The following is an 18,298-nucleotide window of genomic DNA, read 5'->3' as shown; positions in this document are numbered from 1 at the left end:
ATTAAGACACCTGAATGCTTTTACACACTGTGTTTATACTACATTTATATGCACTACTACTAGAAATAAATTATGACTGCCCTAGCGTGTATGCTTACAATCTAAGTCTTAACTAATTTTTTTCCCTCTTCCTGACCACTCTTGACCAATCTTTTAAAACAAAAAGATATACCCCCCCTCCCATCAAAAAATAAAAGCAGATAAAAGGAGTCACACAGCAAAACATTGGACTCTGCAAGGAAAGATCGAAAGATCTAAGACTGAAACTAGTGCATTTATTTTAAAATTTCTATAATTTTATGTACCTTACATAGAGACAACACTTTTTTAACTACTGCAGATTGACTTGCATGATCAAGCGCTGTATCACGGATAAGCGGCAAGCGTCTCCCCCCATATTTGTTAACTTCTTAATTCTACTGCCTTTTTTCTCTAGAGTGTACTTTCACCTCTTCCTACCCTTCCTGCCCATACTTCAGCTCCCTGAAATATACAATAAAACTCTGTGACTGGCCATTTTTTGTATAAGTAGTATACCTAGAAACTCAATTTTCTTTTTATAAAGCTGCTGAGTCCCTAACTTCTACCTACACAGGCTACAACTTAGCAGCAGTAGGCTGTTTTTCACTTACCACTGATAGTCTCCCAAGCACCCCAGTGTCTCGGACTACCGGACTACTGGCTCTGCATTGATATATAGCTGCAGACCGCACCCGCCATCAGTTCCCGCCCTCGCAATTAGCCTATCAGACCACACTTAACATTCCCATAGCAACACACTCCATCACACCCTTACAACTACACCGTTATTACAATACCAAACCCACACAGTTATAGATACTAGCCTTAAACACACCTCACTATTTTTTAAAACTAGTCAAAATGAGCTCCACACAACAATCCCAATTACTAAATTCATTATTCTACCCATTAACAATCTTCACTCTTCTCCTGCTTTCCTTCCTGTCCTCTTACCACACTCAACTTCATATCAGTACCCCACCCCAGTGGCAAACTGAATCTATAGTCAATCCCCTGAAACTAAAAAAAATCCCTCTATCACCATACAACCTCACCCCCTCCCAATCATTCTCTTACTTTTACAATAAACTGACAGTCAAAACTTACCCTCGGTCATCTCTAAGACAAACTAAATTAATACACAAACTAACTAAACTCTATCTTTACCTAGTCCAAAAACTCATTTGCTGCGGCAACATACACCCCAATCCAGGATCCATTGTATCAATCAACAGAAACACAAATCAGCTAATCCCCTATACCATAGACCTACCTCATCTCTCCTTTTCTTAAATATAAATGCAAGAAGTAACCTTAACAAAATTCAGGACCTTCACGCCCTACTAGCTCTATATAAAACAGATATAGCTGTGCTAACTGAAACATGGCTTAAACCAGAACTCCGCAACAATGAGATTATAGCCCCAGGCTACAATATTATACACAGAGATAGATTTGAGAAAAAGGGAGGTGGTGTAGCAATATTATTCCAAAATCATCTCACCATAGAACAATTTGATTATAACACCCAAGAAGTCAAAAACGTAGAACTAATTTTTGCCGAACTAAAACTAAACTCCAACAAAGATATAATCATTGCAGGTGGCTATATCCCACCAGGAAAGAACATCACTATAACTAACTAATATATCACTATATACTGGCTGCAGTAGTGTAGCAGTTAGCGTTGTTGTCTCACAGCAAGAGGTTCTCCTATTCGAGTCTCGGCTGGAGCGCCTTCTGTGTGGAGTCTGCATGCCCTCCCAGCGATCGAGTGACATTAAAAGACATGCAGGTAGGTGTGAGCATGAATGGGAATCCTTCTTTGAAGGTTGGGTGTCGAGCTGGCACCTCGGCACTGTAAAAATCCACTGCCAATTATTAGCAGACCGGGGTTCCCCTGTGGTGACCCCTAACTGGGAAAAGCTGAAAGACATTAGTTTATACTGCTAAACTGGATCTCAAACTCCCTGCCACAAGAAACCATACTATTAGGTGACTTTAATATTGACTGGCTTAACTGCTGTAGCCACACTGTATCTACTCACATTAACCTCCATAGATTTACCCAAATTATATCTACCCCAACTAGAACAAACAAAACATCGACATGAGAATCCATCTTAGACTGGATTCAGTTATCAGATCCCACTCTAGCATTGCAATCTGGCTGTCTTCCTGATAGTCTAAGTGACCATCAACCAACCTACCTAATTAGGAACAGACCCCAATACATAAGCCAACCAAACCGCATTGTAGTATGTAATAAAAAGACCTTTATAACTACTGACTTCATCAATGCACTGCAATGCTGTAATTGGACTCCCCTAAAACAACCATCCCTAGATGACGCCGTACAGTACTTTAACTCTACTTTCCTAAAAGTCTTAAATTATCATGCTCCCTCCTGAACTATAAGAATAAAAACTAACTATGCCCCATGGCTAACTAAAGATACTAAAACTACAATGAAAAAGGGAGACAAGGCCTGGATTCAATGTCATAAAAACAAAACCACTAATCTGAGACAAATCTATCTAGAACACCACAACAAAGCCAAAAAACAAATTAAACTCGACAAAACTAACTACTATAAAAACATGCAAGAAAAACATGCTCATAACCCTAAAAAAATTTGGGCCACAATAAATGGTATACTTCACCCAGGAAAAGCCACTACTCCAACCCCGGTACTACCAAACAACCATGACAACATTCCCACACAATTTAACAAATTCTTTACCAAAACAGTTCAAACCCTTGCCAATGCTCAAAATAGCACTAGTAGCCCTATACCAGCAGCTACCCAAATCCACCCTAATACATAAAACAATACCTCCAGCTTTTCCCTACACCCTGTACCCACTAAAGTAATTTCTAAACTCCTTAAAAAACTCAAACCGACCACACTAGTGGCTGACAACCTACCAGCAGATTTCCTTCAGATATTGGCAGAGGCTATAGCCTATCCCTTGTCCATTCTCATAAATAGGTCACTAACAGAATACAAGGTCCCCACCTTGTAGAAAACATCACATATTATTCCACTGTACAAAGTAGGTAACTCCTTAGAGCTCACCAACTATCATCCAATTGCAATCCTATCACCTTTATCCAAACCATTAGAAAGAGTTGTTCATTCCCAACTACTGCATTACCTCCTAAAAAACAACTTACTCTTCAAAACTCAGCATGGCTTTAGACCATCCCACAGCGCCACCATAGCACTACTGTCATTTACCAATATAGTTAACCACCACAGAAACAAGGGACTATTCGTATCTTCCATATTCTTAGACTTATCATACATTTATAGGTTCATAGGTGTGTACTAGGCTAATGGCCCTGGAGCCTGTATAAGCCTAGGCTAAGAAGATTCCCTGGCATCATGCCACCCAAAGTTAGTTCCCAATGTTCCTGTAAAAAGCCTTTGACATGGTAAACTACAGTATTCTTCTTGAAACTCTATCTACCCTAAACTTAACCTCCTCCTCTATATCATGGTTCAATAGTTACTTATCTGGCAGTCAGCAAGCAGTCTTATGGCATGACCAGCTGTCCTCCCTGCTACCAGTATCCATAGGAGTCCCTCAAGGTTCCATCCTAGGCCCACTATTGTTCTCGCTATTTACCAACCAACTCTCTTCTTCCTCACTCACTGCATCAGTAGTACAATATGTAGATGACACCACCCTTATATGTGCCTCCCCCACCTTAAATGAACTGCTAATCCTAACCCAAAATAATTTTACTCTAGCCGAAACATGGTTCAATAACATCAAACTTATTCTTAATCCCAAAAACACTAAACTAATTATTTTCAGCCCTGGTCGAGCTCCACCTCTAAACAATAGTTTTACCATTTACTCCAAAAATAACTTTCAAATCACTCCAACCGCACACACTAAACTGCTAGGTTTAGAAATAGATAATAATCTGAAATTTGACATTTTGCCTCACAGCAAGAAGTTCTCCCATTCGATTCTTGGCTGGAGCGCCTTCTCTGTGGAGTCTGCATGTCCTCTCCGCGGTCGAGTGGCGTTCGAAAGACATGCGTAGAATAGGTGCGCCTTCGCTGAAGGTTGGGTGTCAAGGTGGTACCTCGGCATCCGTAAAAAAATCTATTGCCAATCATTAGCGGACCGGAGTTCTGCTGTGGCGATCCTTAACCCGGAAAAGCCGAAAGAAGAGCAAACATAGCACAAACCATCAAGAAAGTAAACAAAAAACTAGGACTCCTCTATAGGAACAAACAGTTTATCACAAAACATACCAAAGCTACAGTTGCAAGGACTCATCTCTTATCCATCCTTCTCTATACCTCCCCCATCCTTACTAATCTCCACCAAACTGATCTAAACAAAATGGAATCTTGTTATAACAAGATTGCTAAGTTTGCTACTGAAGCCTCATACAGATCTCACCACTGTCTAGCCCTTAAGCAGCCCAGTTGGCTTGAGTTGCCTCAACTACTTCTACTCAATCAACTCTTAATAGCACACAAACTCTACTACATTCCTGAAAAAACTCAGGTAATCCACTATCTAATTCACCCCCACATTCCCACTAGAGCCTTAAGATCTAGTTGCCAGAACCTCATACATGTCATCAAATATAAAAATGATGCTGGTAAATCTCTCTTTGCCTGCACTATTGCCGGAATCTGGAACTCACTACCAAGCCAAATAACCTCTACTAACTACCTCTACTATTCAATTTAAAAAACTCCTGAAAACTCACTTTTTAAACAGTTGGCTTTGCTCATGCTACTCCCTGGGTTAATTCCTACCATTATCCTGTTGCAGTGATTCTACTAAGGGTCCTCTGATTTCTTTTTCCCTGTAAAGTTTAATGACCAACTGATATTACTTTACTAAAATACTACAAGTATTTATAATTACAGGCAAATACTACCTGTTATCTCAACTGAATATCTTACTGAGGTATACATTGTTACCATTAAAAAAAAAACGTATATACTTCTTGCTGTTGTAATCCTGAATAATGTTAACCTATGTACTTTATTAATTATATCCTTTAAGAATTTGTTAATCTATACTTTACTGTATGTTTATATGGATGCAACATTTCTTTATGTATGCTATTTTTTCTTGTATGTAATTTTCTTGTATGTATTGTTATTGGAGCTTTTCTCCCCGGGCCTCTGCTGAAAATGGATCTGTGTCCAGTCAGACTTTCCCAGTAAACAAATGTAAAACAAATAATAAAAATAAAGATAATTCTTCCCATGGATTTGCATGTAAGACTAGTCAAACTTATGGGCCTGTAGTTCCCTGGATCTGTTGATGGTCCCTCCTTTGTGTAGAGGGATGACTGTTGAAATCTTCCATTCCCTAGGGACAAAAACCTGTTGGGAGGCTGTTGTTGAAGAGAGATTCTTGTGGGCTTGACAAGTCATGTTTCAAGATATTTAGGAGGTGTCCTGGTATATTATGAGGACCCAATGATGCAGTGTTTTTAGCTTTGGTGAGTACAGTGAGGACCTGTTCTTTAGTGATAGTTAAGGGAGAAATGGTATAGGGTATTTCCTGGGGGGGGGGTAACAAAAGGTCATATGGAGTGAAATTGAAGCTAAATTTATTGGCCGGCAAATTTGCTATATCCTCTTGTTCGGTATAGGAAGTTCCATTTACTATTAGTTCAATACACTGTTGGGTGTTCCCTTTAAGGTTGTGTACATAACTGCAAAATGCTTTATGGTTATTCTTAGCGTAGGAGGCAATTTTTGCTTCAAGTTGGCTTTGGTGAACTTGATTCATCCCGAGTTGCTTGTCGAGACTGATGAGGGAGGATTTTGTCTGTTGGGCATAGCCCTTCCTATTTTGGAAAGTATTTCTTTCTTTTGATATACAACCTATTTATATTGGAGATCCACCAAGGAGGCTTGTTTTTGGAGTTTGTCTTAAGTTTATATCAGTTTGGTATAGCTATTTCTGTGCAGTTATTTACAAGCTTGTAATGGGTTTCCATAAACACTTCATAGGCTGCAATGTTCTCTGAGTGCAAGGGGACTTGGAATTTATATATTGTTTAATAGGAGGTAGTTAGCCTTGGAAAAGTTCTTTAAGGTTTTGAGGTTTGCTGGAAGTTCAGGCTTTATATTTTTTCAAGGGTGGATGCTTTGTGAACTGATCTGACCAGTGCAGCCATTACATTGGTGGGGGTTGCTACATTCCCTCATATTTGTAAGTACCAGATCCAGGATATTTGCACCCCTAGTAGGTGTACGGGGTCTATATTAGCATGTTGACAGGCAGTACAGTGAACGCCCTTATGTTGACACATATTAAATGAAATGCCTAAATCTTGAATGGCCAGAACAGTGATTTTTCTTCCTCAGGGAAAACAATCGCTGGGCCGTTGTTGGGAATTTGCCGTTTCCTCCACTGAAGTGTGATCTCAGAGCTGGTATATTTAAGTAGGGGGGTGGGGGAGTGAAGCCCCCAAACTTTATTTTGTCTGTTGGTTTGTTTTTGCTGTTGCTGGCCCAGCGATTTTTTTCCCTGAGAAAAAAATTGTTGCTCTGGCTGTTCGAGATTTAGGCATTTCGTTTAACATGTGTTGACGTTAGGACGTTCGCTGTTCTGACCTGTCGACTTGCTAATATAGACCTGGTATACAGACTAGCTCTTCCATGGTGTTTGCATTACAGTATTTAGGATTCTTTGAAAATGGATGTTATCCAGTTTTATGGTGGGATAGTTGAAATCACCCATGAATAGGGTGTTGGGCTGAATGGTGAGTGACTTCAGTACATTCAAGTACATGGTAGGGTTATCCTGGGTCATAAATATGGTTTGGGACATTACCTAAATGTAATTGTACATGGAATAGCTGAAGCATGTCATATTGTTTGACCAATCTTGAGGTGTGCTTACTTTTTATGTATAGTGATACACCTCCATCTCGTGTCCCTTCTTGTGCAGTAGGTGGTCTAAATGTGTGGAAGGCTTTATAGCCTTCCACTGCTGGGGTACCTTTTGTACCTTTAAACCATCTCTCAGTAACTGCACGGCTGTCAACACTCTCCATGAGCACTTCTAGGGAGTGGAGCTTCATGTTGAGACTCCTAACAATGAGCAGTAACATATTTAGTTAATCTTGAGTAGAATTTACTATGTTAGAAGGTTTATCAGATTGGTATTGCCTAAAAAAAAGCACTGTAGGGGTGCATAATGTTTTGGCCTATATCAGAAAGCCTAGTGGAGACAGCTGTAGACCATCCATAATAAAGGAGTGCGATCTACTGATTATGTCCTCCCAAGCTGATAAATATTGGGCTGCCCCCCCTTAGAATGCCAACAGTGACTACGCCAGTTGTGAAAACCAATCATCCTTTTTTTATATTTCATCACTGGAGATGGTAGAATGCTGCTTAGTGCTAGTTTCATACTTGCCTGGGGCACATAATCTGAGAGCTCTTTTGTGTCTTTCTTCATGTAGTCTACAGTCCAATAACCCATGTTTATACCCACATGGACTATAACAGAGTTATACTGGTACTTGTGGTTCAGTGTCCCAAGTGCGTGTGTGATCTATCATATCCTTGCCCCTAATAGGCAACTGACTGTGACTGTCTCCTTGCTCACCCTGGAGAGTGTGGCATTGGCATGTGTCACAATAGAGTCTCCAGTGACCAATGTATATTGGGCTGTGTGGCAGCTTGCTTTAAGCACCTAGGGTTGAGACATTATGAGATGTGATTGTATGTGTCCTGGGGAATGTTTTCTTTGTAGAGTGTTTGGAAGGTTGCTGAGGACAATGTATGTAGGGCCTTTGAAATTTGGGTAGATTGCATTTAAGATTCTTAGCAAATGTGAATTTATGTATCTGACCCATAGTGTGTGTAGTCTGTGTATGTGTTACTGGCAACCTCTTTGGAGATATCAGTACCTGTATACAAGAGCTTTGCCTCCAAATGCTTAGTGGAATTACATGTCATACATACTGTGCCAGTCTGTTTAATATAAAGAAGGACTCACCAAAGATACTTCAGGTGACCCCTTTTTGTCACAGACAACATTGTTTCTCCTTTCTCATGCACCTGCTCAGGGGAAATTACCAAAAACTTAGTTATAGAGTGGACTTACATGGGGCAAGGGGTCTCCTATCTGGGTCTATATTAAAACAAAAAATGTTAGAAATTGAGAACACTCAGATGAGTGAAAATGCCTCAACTCGAAAACTTTATTGTGGGGGGGATGTGCCCCCCACACCCCCTGCTAAATATATATTCCAACTCCAAGATCGCACTACAGTGAAGAAAGAGCAAATATTCCAATCTTCACTGTACTGCGATAAAAAAACAAACTTCGAGTTCCGGCATTTTCGCTCATCTGAGCTTTCGCAATTTGTAACATTCGTACTTTGAATATAGACCCTCTCATCCACCCAAAAATTCTGAACCTAGACCTGACTATATAAACGGTAGATTTTGATCCCATGTAGCACCTCTTTTCAGAGGATGTGAAGCAGGTTTTAAAAACCTGCTATTATATAATCATATTTTCCTAGATAGATGAGATTTTCTATTTGGCGTCACAATAAAGACCAGGATCCTTCCCATAACTGGGCTCCAGTGGTTCTCCAGTACCTGTGTGCATTGCTCAGATTAGGCCTGTCTCATACTTCTGTCAAAGTGTACTTTTTAGCCATTTCTGGTTCTCTGTCATTAAATCAACCCTTTACTTTAAGCCATGGTGATGCAGCGGTAGCGTTGTTGCCTCACAGCAAGAGGTTCTCCCGTTTGATTCTCAGCTGGAGCGCCTTCTGTGTGGAGTCTGCATGTCCTCCCCACGGTCAAGTGGCATTCAAAAGACATGCGTAGAATGGGCGTGCCTTCGTTGAAGGTTCGGCGTCGAGCTGGCACCTCGGCACCTGTAAAAAAATCTACTGCCAATCATTAGCGGACCGGAGTTCCGCTGTGGCGACCCCTAACCGGGAAAAAGCCGAAAGAAGAACAACTCTTTATTATAAGTTAAACAGTATTTAAAAGGGATTCTATATATTAGACTACCTAGAAAATGTGGCACCATCCTGTGATCTTAATTTTTGTATTGGAGAAGCTAACTATGAATCTCTTCAAACCTGGCATTTCTTACATGGCAGACAATTTTTTTATTGATCTGGGTTCAGCTTGATGACTGTCTTAATTTGCATGCCATCATCTCATGTCAACCCTTTTTGATTTTCCATAAGTGAAGGGTGAGTCTCAGGACCAATCCTTCCTTCATGCCTAAAGTTTTTTCTGAGTTTTCTTTGCATTGGACTATTTATCTCCCTGTGTTCTGCTCTGAACCCAAAAATAGAGAGGAAAGAATTCTTCATACCTCGGATATTCACAAGCTACTAAAATACCACCTGGACAAGACTAAGGTTTCAAAATGTCAGACCAACTTTTTAATTTCTTTGATGTCAAGAAAGAACAGCCATTTCCAAGCAAACTGTTTCCAGGTGGCTGAATCAGGCTATTCAGTTCTGTTCCTCTAATCATAGAAGAAACCCATCTCAGAATGTCAGATTTCACTCCACCAGAGCTATGGCAACTTCTGGAACCTTTTGGAAAAGGATGGACTCTAAAATATTCTACAAGCATGGGTGCCGGAACCATAGAGCCAGGGGGAGGGGGAGCTCCCCCACATTTACAGCTGCAAGACCTGTTGGAAAAAATTAATGAAGTGGAGTTTTCATGCTAACATGGATTAGTGCGCCGAAGTTTAACTAAACTAGCTGTTCTTGTTCTCTTATTGCTCTGTGTTACAGGAGTTATGCTGCTGCTGTTCTGCTGGTGCTGCCAGAGCCAGTCATGCCAGCAAGGAGAGTTTTGTTATTTTATTTGCAGGAGTTATGGTGCTCCCCTGTGCGTGTGCATGTGTGTAAAATGCCCCATTAGTTATACCTGGTGGTTAGTGTTGCTCAGGCTCAAACAAGAACCTGAATTCTCTACCCATACCACCACTTGTGATTCAGGGAGTTGAGTCCATAGCTATCAACTGTCCAGATTTTCACAGAATATTTGGCTCATACTTTGGTCTGCTCCTGTTAAAATTTGTGGTTTTCCGGCAAATCAGTGAGAAGTGAATTCACTAAATAATGATAGCCCTTTAAGTTTTAGTCTTCCTGTCTTTCAAGAAACACATGGTAACACAAAACACTTTATTTTAGCAACTTTCTAAGATTATACAAGCAATATTTAAAATGTGTCCCTGGTCTTGGGCCTTCCCCCCAAAATAAATTTTGGCTTTTTCCAGATTTCTTGTGCTGCGAAGTTAAGAGATTTATTTGAGTGTCAAGTAGATTTTACAAGGAGCTGAGAGCTTCAGGGGAAGAGAAGTTTAGTGCTGTTCATGGTAAGTTGTTTGCATTGTTAGTAGCACAACAGGTAGTATACTTGCTTTTGATGCAGAAGGCTGTGGATTCTACTCTCACAGTATGCAGATGGATCGCTGATACTGTACTGTGTTGTACTTTAAAGGGAGTGGATGCTGCAGTGTTATGAATGTCCTCCTTTGGAGGAGTTACCTAGTAACTATGTTTCCGTTATCAGTTTGTCATCCATTCCCCATTGCAAAATTACTAACTTGACATTTTTTTAAATGTAGCATAGGCAATTTATTCCTCCAGGGCAACAGTCACTTTATTTGTAGATGAAAGAATGAAATATAAAGTGTTTTGCTAGCAGCAACCTCTTCATTAGTTACAGATCTCTTTAATGTGGAATTATTTAGATGACTTACTTCTGCAGAGATTTTGCATATTTACTGATATTGATGGATTGTAATGACAGAAGTTTGAGTGGCCTTTTATCGTTGAAATTTTCTGAAATGGGTAGTTTTGTCATTATTATTTCATACATTTTGTTTCATTGCTTACTAGAAGACTGTTCCAAACTACTAATTTAACAACATATTTTACTAACAAGTGGTGCTGTATGATACAAGGAATATAATTTAATACAATCAGGTTAATACAATCAGGATGTTGAATCAAAGAATGCATATATGTGTGACGCCCGTGCCCTGGCCCAGCAATCAAGGAGCCTCAATCCTCACCACTAACACCAGAGAGGGCATCTCATATATGAGAAAGGATAACAAATACACACAGTAAAGTGCAATTTCCCTTAAGAGCATTCAGAGATCACAGTCAGTTTGGGGCTGGTCACTCCCTTGCTCTTCATGTCTCCCAATAAGACTCCCCACTGGCACAGCTATAGGGTCCAGATCTCAGCCTAGCTGGGCAAGCTAAAATATCCAGCACCCTCTCTGTCCAACCAGTGCTTTGTGTCCCTGCCCAAGTAGCTGACACGCACACACTTTGAGATAAGAGTTTATACAACCATACTGGGAAAGGCTGACACAGGTTCTCCAGCTGTGCCCCTATTACCCAGACTAAATGGCAGAACCGCCTGCCACCGCCCAGCTAATATTTATCAGCTACTCAGAGGCCCTTAAAAGGGTGTCCAATTATTACTGGGCAATATTATTATCCAATTGGTGGTATAACTAAACAGTCAAGGCGTATTAGAGTGACTTGGCACAGTAATCACTATAAATATGCAATGTACTTTAGAGCTTATATTATCTCTACACAAAACAGCCACAGTTGAAAGGTTTTAAAATATTTAATAATAAATAATAAAAACACAAGACAATACTTCTTACTACACAGTGCTAGTCAAGAGTTCAGAGATCACAGAGAAATACTTAAAATAATTCAGTAGTACAGTTCTGACATCACAGAAAACACTTAGTCTAATTTTTCTAGTTCCTAGATATTTCTAAAAGAAAACAAAAGTCTAAGATAACGTACATAAGAAAACAGGCAGAGTGCTGATGAGTTGGATGGTCAAGACAAAAATGCTTAATAATCTCTGGTTCATTCTGTTTAAATTAAAATTGCAGTTCTGATTCACAATATATCATTCTTCACACTTTCCTGGGGTTCCCAGGCTACACATTACATCATTCTTCACACTTCCCTGGGTTCCTAGGCTAACAGAAACTGCATTTACATTCTTAACATCTCCTTTTCTTATCTTGCAGCTGATCAGGAAGCAGAGCAATAAAAATACATTTGCATGTTTAAATGTAGCAATTTAACTCTTGGTTAAAACAGTAGAAATTATTTCTTCATCTAGACCCTTCGGCACCACTGTCTACATCAAAGGGTCACCACATGCTTTACTTTGGTCAGTAGAGTGCACTGTTGTCACATTTTTCCCAGTCCCACATGTAACACTATTTCTTTACATTTAAGACAACAAGCCTGTAGTTTACATTCATACTTACAAATGACAGAATTATCTGCAAAATTCTATCTGGCCAGGCTGGCAGCCTTCTTATCTTTACCCACACTTCACATATCCCTCCACGGAGAACTCAAGCTAGTTTTTCAAGTGACCCTTGAGAAACATTGCTTGAGAGGGTCAGGTCTATCTGGGTATACCTTTCCACATTCCCTGTCTTGAGAGCCAATCTGCACTGGCATTGGTAACCCCACTGCGGTGCTGCACTGACATATTATATGCTTGCAACTCCAGGCTCCATCTTAGTAACTTGGCATTTTGCTGGCTGGCTCTGTTTAACCATGTTAGAGGGTTGTGATCTGTCATAATAGTGAATTTCCTTCCATACAGATAAGGCTGAAGTTTCTGCAGTGCCCACACTGTGACTAGACATTCCTTTTCTACAGCTGCATAACCTTCCTCCCTGGGTTGGAGCCTACGACTGAGATAAACCACTGGGTGCTCTTCTCCCCCTGAAGAAATCTGGCTAAGTACAGCTCCCACCCCATGGTTCGATGCATCCACTTGCACAACAAATTCTTTGCTGTAATCTGGACTGGCTAATACAGGATGTCCTCTCAAAGCTTCTTTAAGACTCTGGAATGCCTGCTCACATGCTGGAGTCCACACTACCTTATTTGGCCTGTTCTTCCTTGTTAGATCTGTGAGGGGAGCAGGTATGGTACTATAACTGGGGACAAACATTCTGTAGTACCCTGCTGTCCCTTCAAATGCCCTCACCTGCTTTTTAGTAACAAGTGCAGGCCATGCCTGAATGGCTTCCACTTTGGTAGATTCTGGCCTTATCTTACCACTCCCCACTCTTTATCCTAGGTAGGGGATCTCTGCCATTCCCACCTGACATTTGCTTGGCTTAATGGTCAACCCTGGCCTCTGTAGCCTGCCCAGCACCTCCCTGACATGCTGAAGGTGCTCTGGCCAGGAATGGCTGTAGATGGCAATATCATCTAGGTAAGCAAGGGCAAACCCTCTGGCTCCTACTAGGATATGATCTACCAGCCTCTGGAAAGTTGCTGGGGCATTCTTCGTCTCAAAGGGCATCTTTATGAACTCATACAAGCCAAAACGAGTCACAAAGGCTGACTTCTCTCTAACACTGGGAGTCAAGGGCACCTACCAGTAACCCTTGGTAAGATCAATGGTTGTAAGATACTTAGCCCCACCCAGCTGCTCTAGGGCCTCATCTGTCCTAGGCCTGGGGTAAGCATCTGATTCTGTGTGACTATTTAATTTCCTGTAGTCCACACAGAACCTGGTGCTGACATCCTTCTTTGGCACCAGCACCACTGGGGAGGCCCAGGGACTGTTGAACTATTGAATCACCCCTAGTTCCAACATTTCCTGTACCTCCTCCCTCAGAGTCTATTTGACTGTCTCAGGCACTCTATAAGGAGCATGCCTAATAGGCCTTTGTGGTCCTGTGTCCACCTGATGCTGCCCCAGGTGGGTGCACCCTGGTTTCTCAGTGAACATGTTCACAAATTCCTGCAACACTGCTCGAATTTCTCAAACCTGGGTAGGAGATAGTTGTTGGGACATTGCTACCCCTTCCACTGAGGTGTCAGCCCAAGCCTCACTAAGGAGATCAGTCCCCAGATCTCCCTCAGACACCTCCTGCAATCCACTGCAAATGCTCAGCACAAGGGCCTCCCTATCATGGTAAGATTTCATCATGTTAACATAGAATAATTTGTGCCCCTGCCTTCTGCCTAGCAGTTCCACTGTGTAGTTAACATCACTTACCTTTCTTACCACCTTGTAGGATCCCTCCCATACTGCTTGCCACTTGTTGGGTCTGACAGGAATGAGAACCATTACCTGCTGCCCCACAGCATACTCTCTAGCGCAAGCATTCCTGTCATACCACACCTTTTTCTTTTGTTGGGCTTTTGCCGGGTTCTCCTGGGCCAGGCCGATGAGTTCCCTGAACTTTGTCCTGTGGTTTAGGATGTATGCTACAACAGACTCCTTGTGAGACTCGCACTCACCTTCCCACTCATCTCGAATTAAATCTAGAGGTCCCCTCACCCTATGCCCATACAGCAACTTAAAGGGTGAAAAACATGTGGATTCCTGGGGAAACTCTCTGTAAGCAAACAACAGAGGGGCAAATATTTGTCCCACTCCCTCTTAAATTGATCTGCAAATGCTCGTAGCATGGACTTGATTGTTGAGTTTAACCTCTTAACAAAACCATTAGTCTGGGAATGTTAGGGGTGGTCTTCATTTGCTTCACCCCACATACAGATATATGTAAATAGATAACATATACATGCACAGACAAGCCAGCAGGTCTAATATGAAATTGGCACCTCTGTCAGTCAGTATTTCTTTTGGGAAACCTACCCTGCTGAAAATCTCTAACAAAGCCTTTGCCACCTTCTCTGCCTCAATGGAGGACAAAGCCACTGCCTCAGGGTATCATGTAGCATAATCCACTACCACTAGGATATACTTTTTTCCCAGTGGAACCTGGGTACTTAGCGGACCCACAATATCCATAGTTACCCTCTGAAATGGCTCCTGAATCACAGGCAAAGGCATCAAAGGAGCTCTCCTCTTGTCTCCTGTCTTGCCTACCTTTTGGCACTGCTCACAGGTCCTGCAGTACCATGTTACATCTCTGGAAATTCCAGGCTAATAGAAGTTCTGCATAATATGCCTCTTTGTATGTGTTATCCGCATATGACCTGCAAAGGGAATATCATGGGCTATGGCTAGAAGCTCCAGACGGTAGGCTCTAGGCACTACCAACTGCTGTACTCTCTCACATTCTAGCCCTCCCTCAGGAGTCCACTCTCTGTATAATTACCATTTGTCCCAGTATACAGTTTCCTCCCATCCCTTGAGAATCAGGTGCCTCCCTAGCTACCTGCCTCAGGCCTTGCAGTGTAGGGTCTGAGAGCTGAGCCTGTCTCAACTTTCTCCTTGTAACCCTTCCCAGCTCCTCTTCCACAGGAAATTTGGCATCCTCTGACAGTGGTGCCTCACTGTCAGCCTGGATACTACTACTCTCCTCTACTTTTGCAGTCACTCTGTCCAAGGGAACATCAGTACCCACAAGCAGCTGTGGCTCACATTCAGTCTCACTGCTACAGAGTAGCTCCCTGCCTGAAGTAACCACCTCACCAGTCGTGGATGCAAGTATGCAGTCTGTCTGGGTCTCTCCCAGGCTACCAGACTCACATGCTTGTCTCCTAGCCTGACTGCATGTAACTGCATAAGCACATGGTACTGCCTTATCCAAATCCTTCCCTCTTAGGACATTTGCACAATGGTAGTTTAGTACCCCTGTTGTATTAAGACAACCTACTATTGGCATTTTGTCTTTCCCACTTACTGGCTCCCTCAGCTTTTGTTTCCCACCTTACCTCCGTGGACACCTGTACACCACATGGTCCCACTGGTTGCATTCAAAATATTTAACCCTAGCTCCTGGATGTGTACATGGACTAGTGGCTTCCCCTGCTACTGGCATATTCTGTTGGGGCAGTCTGTGCTGCCTGCCATGGGTTCCTTTAGACCCATGAGCAGTACTGGGGTTTCCCTTCCTGTGCAGGGCTGCCCTGCTTGCCAGGTATAGGTCTCCCTTCTTCCCCAACTCATCTGAAGTAGCACATTGCCTATCAGCTAACCAGATCCTCATGTCCACAGGCAAAGTGCTAAGGGCTTGTTCCCTCACCAAAAGGTCTGCCAGACCATCAAAAGTGGTGACCTGACATCCAATCACTTACCTATAGAAATAAGTGCTCAGTTCAGCAACATATTCACACACACTTTCATCTGCCTTGCGTCTATGGTCATGAAACGTTTTCCTATATGTTTCAGGTGTTAGCTTAAAAAACTCTTGTTGTGTCTTTCGGCTTTTCCCGGTTAGGGGTCGCCGCAGCGGAACTCCGGTCTGCTAATGATTGGCAGTAGATTTTTATATGTCGAGTTGCTGGCCCTGAAGCACAACCTTCAACGAAGGTATGCCCATTCACGCATGTCTCCACACAGAAGACGCTGTAACTGAGAATCGAACAGGACAACGTCTTACTGTGAGGCGACAATGCTACCGCAGCACCACCACTGCAGTTCTAGACAGTTTTTCTACAGCAGTATAATCAAAGCTCACAATGTCAGACATTTTAGACAATAGAGTTACAACTTTACCATGGAGTAAGGGGATCAGGAACCGTACCCAGAGCCTTTGGTCAGCACTATACTGTTTGCATACCCTCTCAAACATATGAATGAAACTATCAAAATTATCCCCCTCATTAAACTGCGGAGGAAATTTACTGACCTGTTGTGCTTCTGGTGTCCAGTTACTCCCTTCTGGCGAAGAGTCAGCATTTCTCTCTCATGCTTCCTCTGAGGATCCTTTCCTTGGCTTCTATCTCCAAATGCATAGCCTCCAACCCAAGTCTCTTTATCTCCAGATGGATTTTTAAGTCCTCTGCAGAAAGGTTGAGCTGTCCATTCTTCGAGGGTATTATATCTCCACTGCCAGTCTGATTGTCCTCCTTGTTGCTGTTTTCTGATGCAGCTGTAACCAAGTCTGCAATCAGGTCTGCCTTCGTCAGGTTTCCATGCACCAGTCCTCTAGCCTGGCACATCTCCACCAGCTGGCTCCTTGTCAGCTTTCCATACTCCTCTGCTGAAATGCTGCCTGCTCACCCTGACTAACTAAACTAACAAAATAAATAAAACAATTGTGATCTGAACTCTGTGTATTCACTGCGTGGCTGATTTAGAGTACACAACACCTTCAAAGCTCACTGTATCCAAGCTATAGGAATTCACTCTGCCCACACCACTACAAGCCAGTTAGTATTTGCCACCAATTAATATGTGATGTGGATATCCCACTGCTGCCAAATAATTAATATGTGATGTGGATATCCCACCACTGACAAATAAATAGTATGCGACGCCCGTGCCCTGGCCCAGCAATCAAGGATCCTCAATCGTCACCACTAACACCAGAAAGGGCAACTCATATATGAAGAAAGGATAACAAATACACACAGTAAAGTGCAATTTCCCTTAAGAGCACACAGAGATCACAGTCAGTCCAGGGCTGGTCGCTCCCTTGCTCTCCAGGTCCCCAATCATACTCCCCACTGGCACATCTGTAGGGTCAAGATCTCAGCCTAGCTGGGCAAGCTAAAACCTCCAGCACCCTCTCTGTCCAACCAGTGCTTCATGTCCCTGCCCAAGTAGCTGATATGCACACACACTTTGAGATAAGAGTTTATACAACCACACATACACTCCTGGGAAAGGCTGGCACAGGTTATCCAGCTGTGCCCCTATTACCCATACTATACGGTAATACCGCCTGGCACCACCCAGCTAATATTTATCAGCTGCTGAAAGGCCCTTAAAAGGGTGTCCAATTATTACTGGGCAATATTATTATCCAACTGGTAGTATAGTCAAGGCTTATTAGAGTGACTTGGTACAGTAACCACTATTAATATGCACTGTACTCTAGAGTTTAAGTTATCTCTACACAAAACAGCCACAGTTGAAAGGTTTTAAAATATTTAATAATAAATAAAAACACAAAACAATACTTCTTACTACACAGTGCTAGTCAAGAGTTCAGAGATCACAGAGAAATACTTATAATAATTCAGTAGTACAGTTCTGACATCACAGAAAAACACTTAGTCTATTCTTTCTATTTCCTAGCTATTTCTAAAGGAAAACACAAGTCTAAGATAACTTACATAAGAAAACAGGTAGAGTGCTGATGAGTTGGATGGTCAAGACAAAAATGCTTAATAATCTCTGGTTCACTCTGTTTAAATTGAAATTGCAGTTCTAATTCACATTACATAATTCTTCACACTTTCCTGGGGTTCCCAGGCTACACATTACATCATTCTTCACACTTCCCTGGGTTCCTAGGCTAACAGAAACTGCATTTACATTCTTAACATCTCCTTTTATCTTGCA

This window comes from Protopterus annectens, chromosome 8.part0, assembly GCF_019279795.1.
Source record: "Protopterus annectens isolate FY-2018-M chromosome 8.part0, PAN1.0, whole genome shotgun sequence".
Taxonomy (NCBI): Eukaryota; Metazoa; Chordata; order Ceratodontiformes; family Protopteridae; genus Protopterus; species Protopterus annectens.
This window is presented reverse-complemented; position numbering follows the sequence as displayed.